We start from the raw sequence: 22,474 nt of genomic DNA, 5'->3' as shown, positions 1-22,474 counted from the left end.
CCTGGGCTGTCGCCCGGCAGCATCCTTCTCCCCTCACTAGGCCTTCGGAGGGGCCTCGGCCTCCCCCTCTACCCCCTCTCCCCACAGGCCGGGCAGCCGGTGGGGCCGTTGCCCCCCTTTCCCCATAGGCAAACAGGCCTTTCCCGCCGTCTCTGCCCCCTCCCGGTTCCAGGGGTGCTCCCGTCCCGCTCCCCTCCCCAGTTACCTGGGGTATCCCGCTCCCGCCCATGTGGCGCAGCTTCTGCTCTGCCCTCCCGCCATCAGAGGGGCGCCATGCCGTAGCCCTGCTCTCGCGCTGCAGTGCCCTCTCCCCGCCGCTTCGCTGCCTTCGTTTCTAATCCCATTAGCGCCTAGAATAGCCCCATTTTAATTATCTTTCCCCTGCCCGGCTAAAAATGACCGTTGTGGGCTAGCGGTAACTGAGCTTCGGAGGCAAATGCCTCACCACCTGCCGGGGCGGCCGCGTGAAGGCAGTGCGGGCCAAGGTGGGCAGGAGAGTAAGGGTGAGGTGAGAAGAGAACAAAGGCGAGGGTGAGGTTGGGCGCTGTACAGGGCAGGGACGGGCGGGGCAGGGCAGGGCAGGCGGGACAGCGTGACAGCAGTGCCGGCGATTCCCGCCAAGCCCCCTTCAGGTAAGGAGGAGCATGAGGTGGCTCCCGCCGCGCGCTTCCCCTGCGCCTCCCCGAGCCACGGGCATGGGAAGAAAAGCCTCTGAAAAGCTTAGTGAGGCCACAGGGAAGAGGAAACCACCTTTTCCCCCGTATTATTTTAATGTAAGGGAAGCAACTACAGTTCGTTTGAAAATCAGATGGTGATTAAGTCAAGCTAAGTAAGTATTACACGTATTTAAATAAGCATTACCTGTTTTTTAAAAGGTGCCCACCTTCTGGATACTTCAGCAAAAATAGCTGAACATGTAACTTTGTAGTGGCCCTAGGTGTGACTCAGTTATTATTACAACTTTAATCTGTTTAATGCCTTCCTTTTGAAGTTTCACATTCAACACCATGGTGTTGGACAACTGCTTTTGGAATTAATTGAATACTACGGTACAATATAATCAGAGACCTCCTCAGGGCAAATATTTGAAGTGAAGGGTAGTGTTTAGCAGACACATTGGTTGATAGTGGTGGAAATACTTTGGCTGGAGATATCTCATATGAATGAAGCTATGCTGAAGTGACAATTTTTCATTAAGATGCTGTAATGTAAATAATATGAAATGCAATATTTGCCCAGAGTTGAGGTCCTAAGGCGGTGCTGTCATCTACGAAAAATGCTGTGAACAACACTGATGCTTTATGGCTCAGAGACGACCATTTCAGTGATTGTCTTTTGTGTGTGTGTGTGTGTAATATCTACCTCAAGAATGTACTGGGTTACATTCTACTTAGGCCTGTTCATTATCAGCAGAGAAGATAAATATATTGCTTATAAGCACAACAGATTTTAATTAGAAACATAATAGCTGTATTAGTGTTGTTAATGAGATGGATGGCTTTGCATTTTCAGCCAAGAAATCTGAGATGTATACTAATGTCCTGAAATTCTGTGTCACTAACAATTTAAAAGAACTCAAATGCCCATTATGAGCCTGTACATCTACAGTTTTCAAGGCACTCTTAATGAGTTCTTTGTCTTTGGAGAGATCAAGCATTAAAAGCAATGAAGGGTGGCTAACCTGAAATTATTAGGAAGGTTAAGGAGGAGGAATTAATTTTTGTACTTAAATAATGTTAGTAGTATAATAACTGGAAAATCCATGTCTTCCATAAACAAACATCAAATCAGTTTGAAAACTTGTAGGGATGTTACTTTGCCTTAAAAACTGTAAATTGAACACACATTGCTTTATCCTTCTGTGTACTTAGTCATCATTAGCTGACTGAAAAAAAACACTGCTTGCCCACACAAGTTATAAGAGAGTAACTGTGGGCTGGATTTTATTCTCACCATCATTAGTAGAATGCTAGCTACATTGTAATTGAAATAGTCATTTACGCTTGTGCAATCCTATCAAGAAAATCATTTTCACCTTGAAATGGTAGCAAATGTGGACTAAAAGAATGGTGTGGCTATGTTAGTTTGAATGTAACATTTCAGTTTGGACGTCACATTTCAATTTGAATGTTATACCTGTCAGAAAAAAATACAAGTTATTCTTATATAGAAATTATTGAAAAAAAATCTAGTCTTAATCTGATTGTAGTGGTAGGAATTTCATAGATAACATACAAGAGAAGCTGATAAACCTGAAAGAAGCAGGTATACTTTCAGAATTCTTTACCTTGTAAAAGGGCTCTTTATGAAAGAGTCCCAGAACATTGCTTTTCATTTTTACAGTAGCAGGTTTGGGACATAAATTTACTTTAAGTATCTTTATGCAAAGAGTTAAGAAATTTGCCAACAGTCCCTTGCATAAAGACTTACAATGGAGCCTGGCTCCATATTCAAATCTTTATTCAACTTCTTTAAAAGCCTAGAATGTGATTCCTATTCTTAATGTAACAGAAATTCCTAAATTTGTTTAAATTTGCAAAACAATTACAGTTATTCCAGAAGTAGCTCTATAGTTTTCAATAATTATACTCTATCACTCCGGTATTAACAAATTAACTTGTTTTGTACATTTTATATATCATCTTCCATACTTCTCGATGGGCATTACAATGACAAAAACATATACTAATGAAGACATTTTATCCTCTAATTTTAATTGGCATTATCTCTTGTTTCTCTTTAGTGTTGCTCAATTATATATTACCTTTCAGAACATCTTACTTGAAGCACTTACGTTTTATATAGTGGAAAAAGTAAGAAGATCCTGTCTTTTTTGCCTTTCAGATGAACAGCCTATTTTTAACAGGAGTCAATCAGCAGCTTCCGAATTAAGGTAAGCATCTGGACATCCCACTGTTAGCTCTGAGGCCTGTGTGGACCCATTAGCTGAACAAAGTCCAAAATTTATATGGTAGATATCTCTGCAAGAGAGGCAGTCTGATCGTATTTCTCAAGGCAAACGCCTCTGTCTGACAAGATACTCTCCTTCACTACAGAAAGCTGAAAGATGCTTATATTTCTTTGAACCTAGCATGCATTTGAAAAACAATTTAATTCCTTTAAGATTACTTCAGGTTAAGAGAGTTGTTTCATAGGGTTTTTTTTCAGTATAAAACCAAGGAGAAAATTAAGATACTAGGTTCTTAATTTTATTTACTTAGGTAACTTCAGTGCAGAGTTTACCTCAAAACAAGCTCTATAGTCTTTCTACTGCTTACAGTCCATGATACCTCTACCTCTTCTGAAGCCTGTCCTGAGAATGATCTTCCAGTGCACTTGGCTCAGAACAGACTGATCTCTTAGATAATTACAAGTTACAATATTATGTATGACTGCTGCACTTGAATGGATGTGTCATTGGGGCAAACTCCACTCATGATAGTATATTTAGTATACTAGGACAGTGATGTATCTAGAAGATAGACGAATGGTTGCTGCGATAGTGGAGTTTAATGCTAGTGCATGTAATCTAATTATTCTTGGCCCATGCCTTGACACTTTTAGATGGAGAGTTTTTTGTCAGCAGTGGGAGACTGACTGGTTGCAGCTTGGAGGACACCACTGAAGCAGTTGTACATTAGAAGCTCCTATCACAAGCTAAAAAGGGAGTGTAATTGTATTTTCATCCTAAATTGTGCCTCTCATTTTTTTTCAGTCTCAATATTGTCAGAATGTATATGAGATTCCAGGTAGTGCAAAGGAAGATTTTACAGCATTATCTACTTCTGCTGATTTAAGATTTGATTTCAGTAAGCCTGTCACTAGAACAGGGATTGTAGAACCTTATCTTGCTTTCCCTTATCATTAGCCAGTAACACATCCCTACCATGCCTGTTGTCGCTAGGTGCCATCCTTTTCAAACTCTCACCTGTGTCACTCAGTCTTGACTGAGTTCACAGAAGGAGATGCTTAGGTCTGACTCAAAAGACTCTTAGCAGACGTTACAGAAATGCATTTTTAAAAGTCTTAGCTATGCTTAAGTTACTTCAGTGAACGTGAGGAAAAAGAAACCACACCTCTAGGGGGCATAGCTTTGCTGGTGAGCGAGCAAAACTACTATTTTTTTGCTCATGTAGCTTATGTTGTTCAGCAAACCTGTATAGGCTACACTGTCTGGCAAAAAGCAAAAAAAAATAAGCTTACCAGAATAAATGGCATCTTTCTTAGTACTGTAATGGCCACATCAGCAACCTTTGAGGGTAGTTTAGGTGTTAATGACACATTTGAAGCCTTTAATTGCATTCATTTTTAGGTTCTCAAAATGATAGTATAACTAAAGCAAACACTAAATAAACTTGTTGCTTGTTTTATGGCATGTTAAATAGCATCTTTTATTCGCATTTTAGAATAGTTTTAATTTTAGCTTTACTCTGCATATAACAGAGACCGTTCATAACTTTATGTTATCCATTCCAGATAGTTCTCAACACCATGCTACTGTGTATGCTGAAGAATTAACATTTCGTTTAGGATATATCTGTTCCCCTTGATGGCTTTCACTCCAATGATTCATAAAGAAATCTTGATACACATGTCATATTCTATGTTTCTGTGGTATTTAATATGATTTGAGAACTTTTATTACATGGTTCAGTGGTAAAATAGCAGAGACTTCCAGAGACTGATATGACGCTGACATTAAAACATGGCATGACTAACCTCCATCTCTAATTTAATCTAAATCTTCCTGTTTAGGAAAGATGATTCTTTTTCTGCAGCAGTTGTTTGTAATGTTTTATTCTGTTAATTTGTACAGTTAGTCAGTTATAATCATAATATTTATCAAGATTTATGTTAACCAAGAGCATTAATGCAGATCCTTCAGGCAAGAAAGCTACTGAAACAGACCTTGCCATTTCAATGTCGTGCAAGCTTCACACATCTCTTACTTTCTTTCCAGAAAGAAAAAGAAAGGGATTATACTGGTCTAAGGCAAAGAGTTCCTTAGAATCTACAAGCATGTCAGATGCAGTGACTCTAGGGTTTATTTTCTCTTTTCTCAAAAGTAAGAAAAAAGTGTTTGTGGGTTTCCTATCTAGGCATTTACAATACACAATGCTGGGACTATTTCTCATCTACTAGGGCTTTCTATATCCATGTTAATGTAGTTATTGCATATAATGCAAAACCTTTTTCTGGTCTATTACTGTTTCTTCCATAAAATCCATGTGACCTGAAGATCTATAAAGATACATACAGTACCATCATGAAAACCAAACAAAAACTCTTGGAGGAATTTTCCTATCACACTTTACTGCCCAATTGACCATCTGCAAAAGCAGAAGTCTTCACATTTCTTTAGTGTCTTCATGACAGGCTAAACTATGTGTTTAAGCAGGTATAGTAGTAAACTGGCAGAGTCATTTGGAACTAACTTGCGTTTTCTGAAACAGTTCATCCTGGTCATTCATTTGAGCTCCCAAAATAAAAAGAGGTAAGTAATTTTGCTTTGGAAGGAAATAATATTTGCCATGTTTTCTCAGAAGAGAAAGAATGACTTTACTTTCTTTTTGATAATCCATGACTACACATGCAAGCAAGTATTCCTCTTTCACAACTTTCAGGGTTATTTATTAATGGCTTCCTGTACCAATAGTGCTGCTGGTATTCTGCCAGTTCTGATGCGTAGCTGCTTTATACTATGACTATCAAGTTTTAGGTTACTGCAAAAATAAGAATACTATTAAGGTGAAGAATTCAGGCTAGAACAAAGTGGACTTGTACTGCTAACAGCCAGTATTTTTACATTTACCCATTTCTTTCAAACTTGTAACTCTAAGACGTTACTCTTAAAAAAAACAAACAAACAAAAACAAACAAAAAACACACAAAAAAAAAAACACCCACCAAAACCACCTTAAGTCAAAATTATCCAAATATCACATTATGCCTGATAAGCATGACCCTCTCATAGGATTAAATAACCTTAATGTAGAGAAAAAAAAAAAAGAAAAAAGCATATGCATGAATTCCATTACTGCTCTCTGATATGGCTTATTCATGTAGAAAACTACTGGAGGGAAGAAATCACCAAGCATACAATTTCAATGTGAGATGCAAAAGAAAAAGAAGCATAAATAACATCACTTTTCAGAAAAGATTCTGAGAAATAGATTGCCATCTGCAGCACATCACAATCTCAGTACACAAACATCTAATTAATTAGTCTTGCTATCCATGTATTGTTAGAACTGTGAGAATATGTTAACTCTGAGGTAAAGTGTGACCAGAACTTGCTGTCCTTCTGTGATGTAAAGTTGCTAATAGCTTTCATTTTTAAACATTACGCCTGATGAGGAAGCCTCCAAGCACACAATATTTAAAAGAGAAGGGAAGATTGTGAAAAGCAGGGGACAGTGATGGTTCCTGAAGCAAGGGCGTGGAATTCAGAAAAACAAAATTTTAGAATATTTGAGGCTGAGAAAAAATATGTATAACTGAACTGTTGTGGTTGCTGTTGTGTTATAGAACCACTGTGAAAAACTGGTAAGGAGGACCAGTTCATAAGACTGTACTCAAGTGTCTATAAAGACTACTTTGTTGTATTTTGTTTACATGGTTTTAGTTGAATAGTGAGTTCTATGCATGGTAACTATACACATCATGATAAATAGAGCAAAATAAGAGACAATATTACTTAAAATTAAGGACTTTCTCCTGTCAAAAAGTATATACATGCCTCAATTTAGCAGTAGTAATTAGTAGTAATTCAGACCCTTATTTAGCTTTATTAAAATCTTCAAATTAATGATAGGAATGTTTCCACATCCACAAGATATAAAGCCTGAAGGCTAGCTGGATATTTCGTGAATGTGTTGAAATTGTTCAGAATCCTATTTGAAGGCTGTTTTATATGTCTAGTTGTATATTTGCACGCTTACTACAAATATGAAAAACATTTTTCACTTTAAGGAAGAAAGATGTTCTCATTACAACATCTATGACTGTTAAAGCTACGCTATTTTGATCAGATTATCAGTATAATGAAAATGTAATAGGATTTACTATAATTAGAGGCAAGTATAGCATAATCTACTATGAAAAGAAGACAAAACATTAATAGAGCTCATTACAGGGATATTGTTTATGCTGATTATTCACTTTTTTCTTTGAAATTACACTAAGCCTGATTTTATTTCCATTTATTTTTTTTGACAAAATTTTAATAAAAAATTCAACCCAGAAGGTTAGTAGTAGTCAAGTATTACTCTTGTCTGGGCCAGAGTAGTGGAAGTAAATATAAACAGAAAAAAACTAAAGGACTGCAAGCTGCTTATTTCATTGTCGTGTCTGAATAAAAGATAAAATGAAAACAAAGAGTATAAATAATAAAGTAGTGATAAACAAGACTTTTACAGCCTGGATGAAGGGAATAAAATTATAATTTATGATTTTAAGCCTATAAGTGCTCAATATTTATCAGTATTAATATATACCAAATGTTCCTGTAATTCCAGTGGAGGGAAACCTACATGAAATTTTGGTGCAGATTGAAATCTGTTTCCCAAGTGAATATATTGTTACTATATACTTGTCTTTTGTAACAACCTGATGGATCATAAAACTTGAGATACACACAGTAAGCCTAGCAGGTAGGAACTAAAAAATGAGAAGCTAACCAAAAATGATAGCAAAACCTAATACCTAACAAAAGCTTTGATCCTGCAGGGAACTATTTTTGTGTGTATCTGGGACTACACCTGGTGAAATAATCAGTTCGAACACAACAGGTTGAAAGATTGGTTCCTAGGATCTTGCTTTTGGTTCCATCATGCCATACCCTGCTGCCATGGTATCGTATTCTATTGAGACATTTGATTAGATGCAAAATATGGTAGTGAGTTACAGTTTGCATCTATAAAGTTTTAAAAAATCCAATATGACTCTGTTCAAGAGCAAAACCTGTTTGTGCTGTTAAGAACCTGCAAGATTCTAAGACCTCCAGTCTTTTAGTCACTAAATTTTTAATTTTAAGAAAACAGCAGAGGTAGAATTTGTAACATTCCAGGGAGATGAAGCCCTCTCATTAGTGCGTGTATATATATGTATATATATACATATATAGTACATATATATGTACTATATATACATATATAGTACATATATATGTATATGTATATGTATGTAAGAGAGGTACAAATCAGCCTAAAGGAATTCTTGAACCAAAGTTTAAAAAGATGTTTGAATTTCTGAGAACCCAACTTCAGACAATATATTCTGTGTCTGACAGGGTATCTCAAGTTCTTCTTCAACTTTGAAAATATTGGTCCAAATTAATATAAAATATTTTTAATAAAACAATGTGAAAAAAAAAAGAAAAAAGTAAATATGCCCTTAAAATAATCAGCAACTGGATCACATTCTGTCAGGAATATAGAAATAAAGCATATAAAACACATTTTAGTTTCCTTCAAGACCATCTAATACAAAACAGAGATCTGTTCATTCCAGATACAGGTATTTTTTAATATCAAGCATGTTTTAGGTACTTCATTGACTACATAAGGGATTTACAGTCTTTTATCTTCTTTTATCAACTGGTGTCAAGACTTTTCCAGACTCTAGTAGGTTATTTATAAACAATAAAAATTCATGTGCAGATCAAAGATCTTGCTACGAACCACATTTTTGTTACAAATAAGCAATTTTCTGTCCTCTGCTTCAGAGACGACATAATCAATTCTAGCTTCTCTTATACACTGCACTTATTGCTACCTTTGGCATAGATGATCTGGCTCCAGATTTGCTGTGAGTAGACCAATTTTTTTTTTTAATTGCCCTGGTATAAAAATAAAACTGCCTTTATGGCATTCCTGATGTTACGTTATCAAATTGCATAAGGCCCTAGATCGTGGAGGGCCTTAAAACACATGAATAGCAAAAGGGAAAAGGGGATAATTAAACAACTTTCTATTCTTTCCTAAACACAGAGCACAAAGGTTTGGGATGTTGGGTAGGGTGTGTTTTGGTTGGTTGGTTTTAGTGAAAAGAATAAGGCGAATAATGCACTACTAAGATTTTGTCTGATAAGGTAAGTGGACTTAAATCACCTTCTGCTCTTACGGCAGTTTATGTAGCATTTTTCTGATCAATTCAGCTTCTCTTAGTTGTTTTTAGACATTAAAATAACTGACACATGTACAGTACTGTTCTACAAGATTTTATTCACCTAACTTAAAATTGGTCATCACGTCAGTGCTCTCTAATACTAATGTATTTCTGCTTCCTAACATATTCCAAAAATGAATTAGCAAAATATATGAAATGAAGGTATATTTTAATACACTCTCTGTCCTTGCCTTTTATTTGCCTCTTCTTATTTAACATTTTTGTTTGGTGCATCCAAAAAGAAAGCAAGACCCTGTTAGGGCCAGGTGTACTCAGCTGGCATAAAGTAACAAGGCCACAGTGAAGCTGCTATTTTATGCCATGTAAGGGTTTGGTAGCATAGGCTATTCCATGTGTTTTGGTGAGTGTTGGAAGCAATTTTTCTAATGAGTGTTTTCCTGGAGCTGACCTGGATAGTATCTGTCTTGAAATCTAGCATGCTGTGATCTGCGCTGCTACAAAGCCAACATACAGCACGTTAATAGTTACAGTATAATTACTCTCAGTATAATCCACAAATTTTTTTCCTCATTACACACTAGCAGGTTTGAGAGCTCATTTGCTCTCTTGCCAACTAAGCAGTTTACCTACATCTGCATAGAAAGAGCACCTAAGCCATTATGAAACTGGTTCTTACTCAGCACTGTGGTTTTTTGAGAGCTATCCATTGGCTCTCTGGTCTGTGAAGCAGCAAGAGAGGATGCAACAAAAATCAAATTCTGATGGTTTTAGTTTCAGTTAGCCCTACTTTTTGATTCTGTGAAAATTCCTCAGTAATGTGCAAAGAAAAAATTTTGTAGATTAACTAAAGGAGCCATAAATGGAGATCTCTCCTGGCACCCTAAACATCTCTGCAAATCTCTTCATTTTATTGCAGGAGTGCAAACTCTTCCTCAAAACCATCTGCACCACTACTAAGATTTGAAAACCAGAACACACAAAAAAAGACCATTGCTTAATGGATAATGAGCAAGGGCACTCTCAAACCCACTGCATTTATGTTCAAGTCAACTATCCAAGCAGCTAGAGTTCATATTCATTGGTTTCACTCTCAAGTGAAAGATACAAATGCTACAAAAGCTCAGAGCATTGCTCTGAAGAAAATCAGCTGATTTCTCACACTAATCTAGTGTGACATTCCTCCTCCAAAACTTTGCCTGGACCTTAGCGACAAACAAATTGAATGAATAAAGCAGTGACCAGACACACACACACACACACACACAAAAAAAAAATCATTTTGTCTTGTGTTGTGCTATGCTATGAAAAATAAATAGCAGTGAAGATTAAAACAGAAATAATGAAATCAAGGTTCATATCTTCTGATGCAGGCAAAAGTGATGATGTTCCACTTGTGAGTAACTTCACAGTGGCTGGAGATGCCCTTTTGCAGTGCAGACACTAAAAGAAAGTGCACGGATCTCAATAGAAGACAAGACATAGTGTTTGTAGGAACAAAGAAAAAATGCCAACACTTGCAAGTACTCACTGCAAAACATTCTTGTGATCTGTTCACATCATTGTGACAGCAACAATAAATCACAACTCTGCAACTGTTCAGAGGGAAAGTTTCCTGTGAACCTGAAGCCAAAGATTAAGGTGGGTCACATTGTATTGGAGTCACTCATTTCAATAGATAAGTTTCTTGCTATCTTATTATTCAAAGAACATACATCCCATCTGTCTTAGGCATTTATGAGATGTTATGACTGTGGTACCTACACTGTGAACAGAACAGAAAGTCTCTGTTCTTGCCTTCCTCTACTTTCATGTGAACATATCTCTAAATAATCTGTGTTATTTTTAAATTATATCTTCTACTGCAACTTCTGAAAAGCATCCCTGTCTTAGCACTGTGCTCCAGTTTTTATGTAATTGCATGATGTACTAAATACCTTCAGTTCCCACCAACTTCTGTAAATTTTTACAATGTAGTGCTATTCTACCAGAATATAACTTTCAACTGTTTTACACAACTTTGATCCCAGTGATTCCCAATGGGTGGAAAGCCCATGAAGAAAAATTGTCCAGCATAGCAGTAGGATAGAATTGTCCAGAAGCATTTTCAGAGAGTTTGTTGCTAGCTTTTATTGTGCTTCCCCCTCCACTATCATAAGCTGTATTTTTCCTTGCAGTCTGTTGGAACCGTTCTAGAAACCACAAAATTCATCTTCTGTCGCTTACAGGGTGACAATGTTGTCTCCTATTTATTTACCAGGAGTACTGAAGTTACTCATAAATTGTGCTGTGCGTTTGACATATAGCCAACCACCAGAAAAAGCAAATTCACTCCTCCACAGATATTATTGCTTCATTCTATAACTTCATTGTATTTACCAGACACTGCTAGTTACTGATACCTATTTATATGTACCTTTGTCAACCCAGATAAGAGTTTCATCACCTCGCTTGCACATGCATATTTTCCATACTCTGATGAATAATTAATGGAAAGACACATAATTGAGCTCTATTTTTATGAACAAGGTTTACAGGTGGTTTATAAAGATATTTTTCTTTTTTCACATTTGTTTGCAGAAGGAATACACATACCTCTTACATATTTACCAATAGCAATAGCTTCATATGGAAGCTCACATAAAGAATAGAACAATATTAAAGGGAAGAACAAACCCAGGAGATAAGACAACTTCAAAATTGAATGTAAATTATCCCCATGTGCTGGCCTGCTGCATATTGAATCTATTTTTCAATGGCTTTACTAATAATGATGGCATATTTGCTGCATAGAGAAAGGCAACGGACAAAAGTCATATTTAGAATATGTTTCAAAAGCCATGGAGTGGGATAGATGGGTATATAATCCATTTTTTTCTTTATCAGGTTACCATCATGTGTCTGTATGCTGTGTTTAGCAACAGATAGTATAATGTATAATATGTAACATTCTCAGTTCTGTAACATCATCAAGCAAGCCCAACTGTGCCTAGCTCTAAAAGAGCTGCCTGTATTTCTACTTAGCTGAATAGACAAGGGGTTATTTGCAGGCAGTATTTACCATTACTTTGGGAGAGTGATGGAGGAAGGGAAAGATCTAGCCATGCTTAAATATCCTATAGGATTTCTTATGTCTTTCACGGGTTGATTAAAATAATGTGTTCCTGCTTGTTCCTTATCCTTTATCCTTTACAGAAGGAGCACGCAGCAATAATTTGCAGCAAGATTTTTATGTAAGTGTCCCCCTTACATGGGTTTTATGCAGAAGGGAAACATATGGTTCTGAAAGAGCATTAATACCCAGGTACATCTGGTCTTTGAAGATTTTAAGTGATCCAGATAAAAAGAATGATCAAATGCCTCCCAAGGGAGTCTGTGGCTGTTCTGACACTGTTCTTTATCACAAGTGTAACACTTAGAGGGAGATGTCTAAGGAGACCTAAGAATAGAATGGGGATTGTACCAGCAGAAGGAAAATATACATATAAGCAAATAAGACAAAAACAAAACCATCAACCTGGCCAGCAATAGACAAGTTAATCATAGTCTTCCAAGTTCGCAGCAAATAAAAGCAAACTGATTAATTAATCTCTTGTTACAAGTTAATGCAACAACCTAACATTTCTCCATGACAGCAATATCTCTGTGCCAGGTTTTTATTATTCTGCGGCACTGGCACTCTTAAGATTCCCGTTACTTAGAGAGTTTACATTCTTTTAAAATGGAGCTTTGTTTGCTGGTTATAAAGAGAGCTATCAAAGGAGGTGATCCTGCCCCTCTACTCTGCTCTTGTGAGACCTCACCTGGAGTACTGTGTGCAGTTCTGGTGTCCTCAACATAAAAAGGACATGGAACTGTTGGAACAAGTCCAGAGGAGGCCACGAGGATGATCAGGGGACTGGAGCACGTCCCATATGAAGACAGGCTGAGAAAGTTGGGGCTGTTCAGCCTGGAGAAGAGAAGGCTGCATGGAGACCTCATAGCAGCCTTCCAGTATCTGAAGGGGGGCTATAGGGATGCTGGGGAGGGACTCTTCATTAGAGACTGTAGTGATAGGACAAGGGGTAACGGGTTAAAACTTAAACAGGGGAAGTTTAGATTGGATATAAGAAGGAAATTCTTTCCTGTTAGGGTGGTGAGGCACTGGAATAGGTTGCCCAGGGAGGTTGTGAATGCTCCATCCCTGGCAGTGTTCAAGGCCAGGTTGGACGAGGCCTTGGGTGATATGATTTAACGTAAGATGTCCCTGCCCACGGCAGGGGGTTGGAACTAGATGATCTTGAGGTCCTTTCCAGCCCTAACTATTCTATGATTCTATCACAAAAAATATAGTGTTAGACCTTAGGTGAGAATCAACCCTATTTTCTATTTAAAAGACTCACTGGATTTAAAGACAAGTCATTTTTAAAGAAGGAAGGAGATAAGCCACGTGATGTATTTGAGAAGCTGATCCCAAATAATGATGCTCAATCTTTATTTTTATCATACAAAAATACCACATTGCTCCAACCATACTTAATCAGGCTTCATTACTGCATACTCCAGAGTCCCAAACAGAAATGCCAGAAGCTGAGACTAGACACAGTTATTAACTGCTGTTGTGCAGGATGAAATTCTCCAAGGCAAGTGTTCACAGCAGGGACTCGATTTCCAGAGGGGTAGGGAATAAGCTGAAATTCAGGACAAAAAGTTCACAACAGGTATAGGAAACCTGGAAAATTCATAAAACTCCTATAGTTCCATGACTGCAAGAGGTAAATTAAGGAGCAGGAGAACTTCAGGAGGAAAGGTGGAAGAGAATTGTGTAATCCTATCAGAGCTCTGAGAAGTCTTTCAAAGTCTCACTGGGACCAGTAGCAAATCCAAAGCTCATTGTTAACAGAAACCAGAAAAGTAAACCACAGAATCAGAAGCTATGGGCCAGTTCTGGGTAAATGAAGTTCTATTTGGCAGGACTGCTCGAAGTAAAAATGCCATTTCAGAAATAACCCACTGTCCCATCTACAGTTACAAAAGCAATGAAAATGAAGTTGCTAATGCAAAATAAACAATATAAGCCCATAATTTTCTCTTAATTCTGCAGAGAGAATTTATGTGGCTAAGGTGCAGATCTTGTCCTGGGGCTGCCACTGGGTAACATGTCCCTAACTAGAAGGATTAGAACTATGACATAAGAAATCCTAAACTAATTTGGAAGTAGAAGAGCTGAAGAAGGCTGTTCAACAGAAGTTGGAATTAAGAGTGAGGGAGGTTAAATTGCTTCAGATTCTTTCTATCTGTGCTGATATTCATGCCAGATGTGAAAGTCTGGGCGAGGTAACTATCTTTCCAAACCACCAAATCTTTCATAAGCCAGGAGCTTTAGGAGGCAAGATCAAGGACATTGTGTCTAGAAGTATAATAAGAAAAAGTTCTTTTTATTTTGCTTATGTAAGATTATTGGAAGAAAAAAGGAAAATCAAATAATATAGAGGGAGATTCAGCTTTTTTATTATTATTTTTTTAATGAAGAGACAAAATATATTAACCACAACTGAAAAGGTTAAATTATAGTAGCTATTTTAAAGTAACTTGTGAGAGACTGATCTGAAATCAGACTCCACTATCCATTGTTTCAAAGATTGGTATAAGAGGCTGAGATGGAATTCCCCCAATCTGTTGTCTCAGAGATGGGTGGGAGGAGTTGAAATAAGACTCCAACATCCATTGCCTGGCAGAAGGGTGTGAGAAGCTGAACTGGGACTCCCACTGTCCATTGCCTGAGAGATGGGTGGGAAGAGTTGAGATAAGACTCTATGGTCCATTGTCTCGAAGATTGGCATGAGGAATTGCTGTCCATTGTCCCAAGAATTGCTGCAGTTGAAGAGTTTGTTGCAAGACCAGTGAAACTGGTCCACCAGGAACATGTAATGCCTGATGTTAAAAACATAGGTACTCCCCCCAGCTCGTTATAAAAGGGGGAAAAAGAGACGTTGCCATGAAGACTACCCATGAAGGACACCTCCATGAGGGCACCTTCAAGGGAACAAGTCCAGAAGGATGCCTCCATGAGGACACTGACCTCTGATGACTACTACAGACTCTTGGGGACACTCTGCTCTGATACGAGCTACGGACCCTGGAGGACTTCCACCACTTCCGATGACAACAACAGATCCCCAGGACACCACTGGATACGCAGTGGTGGCTATCTCTGTCTCTCTGCACCCCAAATTCTTGCTTCATTTCTGTCCTTTTTTTGATCTGTCCTATCGCTATCCCCTTTCTCATAATAATTTCCCTTTTTATATTAATTGTCTTTTTGTAATAAACCAACTGATCAATTACAGTACTTGACCTTGTTTGCATCTTAATTTCACTCTTGGGATCATGAACGATACGGGCCTGACACTGGGATTTTCTCTAGTCAGACCCTGATATAACTGAATGTCGCTTCACACATTCTTAACAAGCAAAATATGTCCAAGGACTAAATACAGAAATATGCTCAACTAAGTGATTTCTCAAATGAAAAGCAATAAGCTATGATAAGCCTTAAGTAGGGCCAAGTTGCAGTTCTTGTTCGGCAACATCTGCATGAGTATTTTATAATGTTATAGGTTATTGAGCATGTTGATGTATAAAAATAAGCAGAAAAGTTGGCTCCTCATAGATCATACAGCACAAAGAGATACTAGCTACATAACAAATTAGTAACAGCTGGATGATTTGGAACCAGAAGGCCTAACATGCCAGTACATGGAAAATTTCAATCAGTTTATGAAACAAGACTACTTTACCTAGGGCAATAAAACAATGCCTGTAGATTGGATTTTGCAGAACCTGGGGCTCCCTTGTGAAACTGCATAACTTCAACGTGACAAAGATGCCACAGGATTAGGGCATCTTTCTGCAGAGAAATTCTGCTGCCTGGAAGGATTCTGGCTTGAGAAATCTTGATTGCTTGAAGAGTTGAAATGAATAAAGGAATGAAGCTTGAGGTTACAGAATTGAAAATGGAAGTCCATCCTTCTACGCTTTAGCATGTTTTTATGAATATTTTTATTTCTTTAAGTAATAAACCTGTATTCTATCATCATTTACCTTTAGAAAAAAAATCATTATATGAAGTGCTTAAGATTTTCTGCTTTTAGATTCTCTTTTGGCAGAAGGGTGGGTTTTTTCTAGTGGAAGGACTCTTAAGCTTTAATGTCATATTTCAAAAGAAATTTTCTTCCTGTCCTTTGCTCCTTCTCTTTGACAGCCATCATTGCTGAGTAATGCCCAGGGTCATACTTTTGAAAAGCAAATTATTCCTTTGCAGGATTTCTGCACAACCTATGGCAGAGTGTATATCCAAAGGACTAGGGACTTATCCTTTTATAAGATATAGGTTGAATTCTGTAACTGATGTGTCTGGCACAAGAGTTAGGTGCAGATCACTAAAGAAATATGAAAGGGAAAATCAGCAGCTGTGGAAATGGATTTAGGAATATACACATACATTCACATGTATATACAATTTTAGAATATTAAGCAAGAAATGCATTAAATGTAAAGTAATTTGTTCCAGAGAAAAACATACAGTGAGCTATTAATCCACGTCATTTTTTGCTTGGACAAAACTCCAGACTGAGCCAAAATCTTCGCTTTAGAGTGCAGAGAGCTTCAATTGAAGTCAAAATAGTTGACCCAAGGTATCAAGGATAAATATAGTGTGGCTAAAAAGTCCTGAAATAATGTCTATATAGCACTTCTTTTCCTAAGAGGATTTATTACTAGAACAAAGTCACTCAAAACAAACAAACAAAAAAATCCTTCTCACATCTCTTGGCAGAACATCAGATATTTTAGTAAAATACAGTAATTTTCTCCTGCAACAACTTTCAACTCTTAGCTTAGTGCAAAAAGTCACTAGCATTCAGCTCATATTCAGTGACAAAATTGGACCAATGTCTTTAATGAAACAGCATAAATATGGCATTGCAGAATGATTGTCCAGTTCATTCCTTGCTAAATCCTGCTTCCACAAAATTAACGAATCCTTTTAATTGCCAGGAAAGCAGAGGTGGAAATTTAATTCAAGAGATAATCCTTGTTAAACAGTAGGTTTGTTACCACTGAAGGTGACAGATTAACAAATCCTGACTTTGATAGTTACAATTTTTTTGGTCATATGGCAGGTCTTTACAAGGACCTTAAAATCTTCCCTGTTGATAATTTGATTTCTACTTCCTCCTTTTGTTCCAGCACTTTAGTTCAACCGGTTTTATGGCTGTCCAACTTAAAAATATGACTAGTTGGTATACGACATGTTATCTCTGCAGTATATGAACCTATTTTGATTTCTACAGCACTGAGTCAGCATTCTGATGAGTTAGCATTTATATTCCCGACAGCTGTTTATTCCTTTCAATGTAATTTCAGAGATAAATGTCCAGAAGGGATTTTCTGCCCTAGATCTATCAGAAAACATATTTAAGATATTCTCTGGTATTTAAATCATTAAAAAAAATTTAAAAAATCAGTAATGCTATGGCAAAAAGTGTTTAATTTTTAACATTAAATAACTAATTTAAACCTTACTATATTATTTGGAAATATAATGTGGTAAAAAGTTAAAGTATTTTTATTTTCTATGCAAAATCACTTCAGTGGTTTCTAAGGACAACATAAATTTAAGAAACATACTGAAATGTCCAATCAGTATTTTTATTTTACTCCTTTTATCCGTTAATGATTTTGATCATATGTGGTGGCAATGAATTCTGCAGATTACTTATGATTTTGATAAAATAACTAAAAATAATACTTAATTGCTCTGTTCTCTATCCTTTCAAACTCCATTTTTTCTTGTCTGGGGACAAAAAGTAGAAACTGATTCTTCATATAACTTCTCTAAAAGTTCATTTCATATCCTCTATTACTTACCTTTTGCTTTTTCCTACTGTCTAGTCTAAATCAAATGGTCCCTTTTCCAAACTCAGAAAGAAAGATATCTTTGCTTACTAGAGCAATAATATATGTTGCCTAATATTTTTCATTTTATTCTTATTGATTTTTTATATTTCCTCTTTTCCAGGATAAGTAGTAATAACAGTAAACAGCATTACAAAAAAGAGGTTTTTTCCAGTAGACTCTAATATTTTGGCTGCTATAGACCACCAATCAACATTTTTTACTGAGCTTTCTGTATTACTGGCAAGTACTGTGGTACTTCCCAATAAAGATAACAAAGATAATAGGCCAAATTAACTTGCAGGTGATCCATTAATCTCAATTATCACTGTGTCCATAAGTGATCAGACAACGCAATGAACAAAACCGTCATGGTTACTACACCAGTAGACTTTTAAAATACTAGCAGTACTTGTGATGCTAAACTCCTTAACAAAACACCAAAACTTGAAAGTTAGTACCCTATAACTTTTTTTCCAAATCCTCACTTAAGTCAATAAACGAGGTTAAACAGGATGTAAAAATCTTCATCCATATTTACCATTAAAACATAAGCTATGTGGAAGACTTGACTGTGAAAATAAACTGTCTTGAATCCGAGCAGGAAAGATCATTTATATGGCTGTGACATATATACCATAAAGAAAAATGTTTAAGTAGAAAATAATAATCTCTTTGATCTATTCATGAAAATTTATTTGGGCCATTTCTGTACAAGTGTTGCATTGCCAATGTAGTCTAATGTATAGCTTTCTCAAAAATCATTACATGAATCCTGAGATTGGACAGTGTTTGCAAATTATTTGATCCCTTCTAAAATCAATTCATAATCCTGTGTCTGCATCTGTCAATTTCTTCTGGCTTTCTAAAACATCCTAAAGGTTGCAGTGTCTGTACTGTGATTTTGTGTATGTCTGTTCAACATTCCACTTACATTTAAAAATATAGTGAAGAATGTACATCAGGGTCAATATATTTATGTAAAAGGTATTCTAAATTTAACGCTTTAATTTATTCCCAGATTTGTGGATAGTAGACTTTCTTATTTATTTTTTGATAATTTCTTAAAAGGAAAGAAAAAAGCCAGGTAATTTGATGGACTGAAATGCTGCTCTAAGTGATTGTGCATCCAGCTCTCTACCTCTTGAAAAATCATTAGCTTGCACCATGAACACCTACATATACTTTCACTGCAACAACTCTAAAACCTTTGTGCTGAGATTCACATGACTTTTCATGCAATATCCAACATAAATATTTCCAAAACACTGAACAATATATATTGTGAATGATAGCAAAACCAACAATGATTTCTTGCCGCCCATGATTATCTGTTTCATGGTACTATCGCTCCTAGTGTTATTTGTATGACTTCAGTGGCTGCAGTTCACAGGTGAGCCTGATAAACATATATTCCTATCTAGAAGTGTTTACAATTTAGATATGTCTTTATGGAGGTATTGCTATGACAGAAAGGTCTAAATGATGTTATCACATGAGATTCAATAATTTTTTTCCTCAGCGTGCAAGCAAAGCATATGCCAACAGCACTCTTAGAAGAAATATTTTAATGGGAATTTTATGATTCAGTGCTCTTGGGGTGGACTTGTAGCAAAGAATATGAAAATCTAGAGAGAAGTAATGTTTCTAAGTACAGCCAAGTCTTAAGACAGAATGCTTTTATGAGAAGCTTTTACTGAGATGCAATCATTTAGTTATGATCTCTTACTCAAGAGCTGATGTAAAACTAGATTAAGTTATAGCAAGGTTATATGCATATTCCAACTGACTGATCAGCATGGTAACAGTATGTATACTACAAAGTCCACCTCCTCTAACACATACCCCTTCTCAAAACTGACACTTCCATTTTATTAATCTTCATTGAAAACCCCTCACTTTTATAAGAGGAACCGTTACAGAAAGGAAGAATCATCTTAAGACAAGAATACCGGTTGGCTGGCTGGCTGGACAAGCAGCTGTAAGGTCCAATCTCCTCGTCTGTATCTGGCCCACTGTAACAATGCAAAGTGTACCTGTGAATATGTAATGCAAAAAGCCTCTCTGAATACTGAAAAGATGCTTAATATGCATATTCTAGCCCCATCACAGCTCCCAGGGTATGGTATTTATCTGGATTATTGCTGTACTCTGACTCTTTCTGACGCAAAGAACAACCTTTCGGGCATTCCTAGCCAAGAATAGCCAAAAATAAGTTAGAGTAGTCCAAAACTGCACTAATTAACTGTAGAAGCCAGAAATTAGGGAAAATCAAACATCAGAGAAAAAGTGTTTTCAAGGCCAAAAGCTACCTGCATCCTTTTTCTGGTTTTGTTGCAAGCAGAATCCAAGAAGAGTAGATAACTGGGTTCTGGATATTTTGAGACATGGGATATCGTGTCAGGAAGCATGCATAATGCATTGCTATGGTAATGGTTACCACAGTTGGTATCCTTTATGGAAAAAAAAAATTAAATTCTGTATAAGTGTAGTTAGCTTACATAAGCAACTGCTGGTTTAGTCAGAAGCGCCTTTTAGTTATTTATAATATCATAGTACTTGTCATATTTTACATTTTGTGTAGCAAAGATAGCAGTTTACAGAAGTTACAATTTATATAGATGAAAATGCAGGTTATTACCCTGAGCTGAGCAGGCTACTAAAGATACAGTCTTGTCTTTATTATGGCGTACTATACTTAAAATACAATTAACTACAGTATCTAATAACTGCTAACGTGCCAGCAATGCAGAAATCCAAATAACAGACAGAAAATACTTTTTATGGTATTTCTAAAATGGAAATCTCCAAAATGACTTATGAAAGACACTTGTTCTGACATCTTTATTTGCTATTTTCTTCTCAGCCTTCATTTTTCTTTTACACTTTTTTCCTACTGCTGACTATAGCCATGGTTTATCTGTTCCAAACTGAGATGAGCAGCTTCCTATCAAGCCAGTGCTACTGGACGAATTGAGTTTGATATGACTGCTGTGACGCCAAAAGCCACAAGCTAACTAGTAGTAATTCCTAGGTATGTCGATGCTAATTTTTATTGCTGATGCATTTCAGAAAAATATCAGGTGGTAAAGAAGCACTATAGTGCAATCTGTTCCTCAAAACCTAATCGTCTTGAAGCTTAATAAACATTTAGGATCAGACATAATGTGAATAAAACCTTTCTCATATGCATATCACCTGCTGTATTAGCTCCAATTTACAAAACATGTTTGCACTAAAAATACATGTAAAATTAGGGGTGGCACCCTTGCAGCAGTAATACTGGCAATGACTTGGGCATGCCGAGTAGCAGATGTTTGGAGGAAGCAGTCAAGGTTTTGTTGGCAAGAAATGGCTGTTCCTGCTTTTCCCAATCCTTGATCGCATTGGCTGAATACATCCTGTCTTGTAGAATACCCTCTATGTGGTGTATAATCCATGAAAATTTTCTCTTACAGAGTCTTCCCACACAAATTTCATCAGGGGAGCAGGATTTGTTTTCTGTTTCAAATGCCACTCTGAAATATTCAGGTGGTGACAAAAACATGACCGTTCATGAAGGAGCTCTGAATTTCCATACCAAGCATGTCCTTAGAAGCCCTTTTGAGGACTACTTCTCTAAATAATCCTTGGAAGCAGGAAAATGTGAAGTACAATAAATGAGAGCACCAGGCCCCGCTTTTTCCTTTCTAGTTGCTATTTTACAGAATCACCTATCCTCCCAACTTTTTTTCCCCAGTCAAAGCATTGGAGTTCAGGAGCTGGGAGGAATAAGAGTAGTACCATTTAAGCCTATGAGCCTATTTTCAGAATGAAGGGAATTGATTTGCACAGACAATTTCTCTGTAGAGAATATGGGGTACAATCAGTCCTACTTTTTAAAAACACTGCATAGCACTGGCTGCACTGAGGATTGACTGGAATGCTGCTTTACATTTTTACACGAGTTATACTACATCAGTAGTGTGAAGATGATTATAGGTAAGAAATTACAATTATGTTTTAAGTCTGTCATGTCTGGATTTCAGTGATGATACTTCCTGTTCATAGTTCAAGACATCTCATTAGAAATCGGAATATTTTGGATTCCCTACACATTTGTTTAAATATTAAAAAGCTAATGAATCACAGAAACATGGCAATCCTGCCTGACACAGCATGGACTTACTGTATTTACTAGGATTTAAAAGTGTGCTTTCTGTAAAGTGCTAGCTGGTGCATCCTCATAAATGTTCTAAAATGTGGCCCTCATTTCTGTCTTTAGAGGGAGCCTCTGGTTACTCTGAACTGTCTGTTCAGTGGTTGGTTGATTTCATTCATCTTACGTATTACTAACAAGAAATGAAGGAATAGTGGCACATCTAAGGACCTTCTAATATGGAAGACCTCCTTGTCTTACTGCCATTGCCAG

General features: G+C 36.8%; 1 protein-coding gene and 1 long non-coding RNA gene across 3 annotated transcripts in view; one reads left to right on the top strand and one right to left on the bottom strand.

The window, feature by feature from the left end:
- Nucleotides 1-22,474, bottom strand: part of TJP1 (tight junction protein 1) — a 195,562-nt gene that overhangs the window by 162,770 nt on the left and 10,318 nt on the right. The window lies entirely within an intron of this gene.
- On the top strand, nt 614-21,385 carry LOC133266055 (uncharacterized). Its single transcript, XR_009742238.1, has 4 exons — nt 614-829; nt 2,845-2,893; nt 10,500-10,767; nt 20,930-21,385. It is a non-coding gene; the product is annotated as an uncharacterized LOC133266055 (long non-coding RNA).

This window comes from Pezoporus flaviventris, unplaced genomic scaffold, assembly GCF_033815535.1.
Source record: "Pezoporus flaviventris isolate CSIRO_AGI_PZ_B2104156 unplaced genomic scaffold, CSIRO_AGI_Pfla_v1 ptg000006l, whole genome shotgun sequence".
Taxonomy (NCBI): Eukaryota; Metazoa; Chordata; class Aves; order Psittaciformes; family Psittacidae; genus Pezoporus; species Pezoporus flaviventris.
Note: the sequence above shows the minus strand (reverse complement) of the source record. Positions and strands in the feature narration are given on the sequence as shown.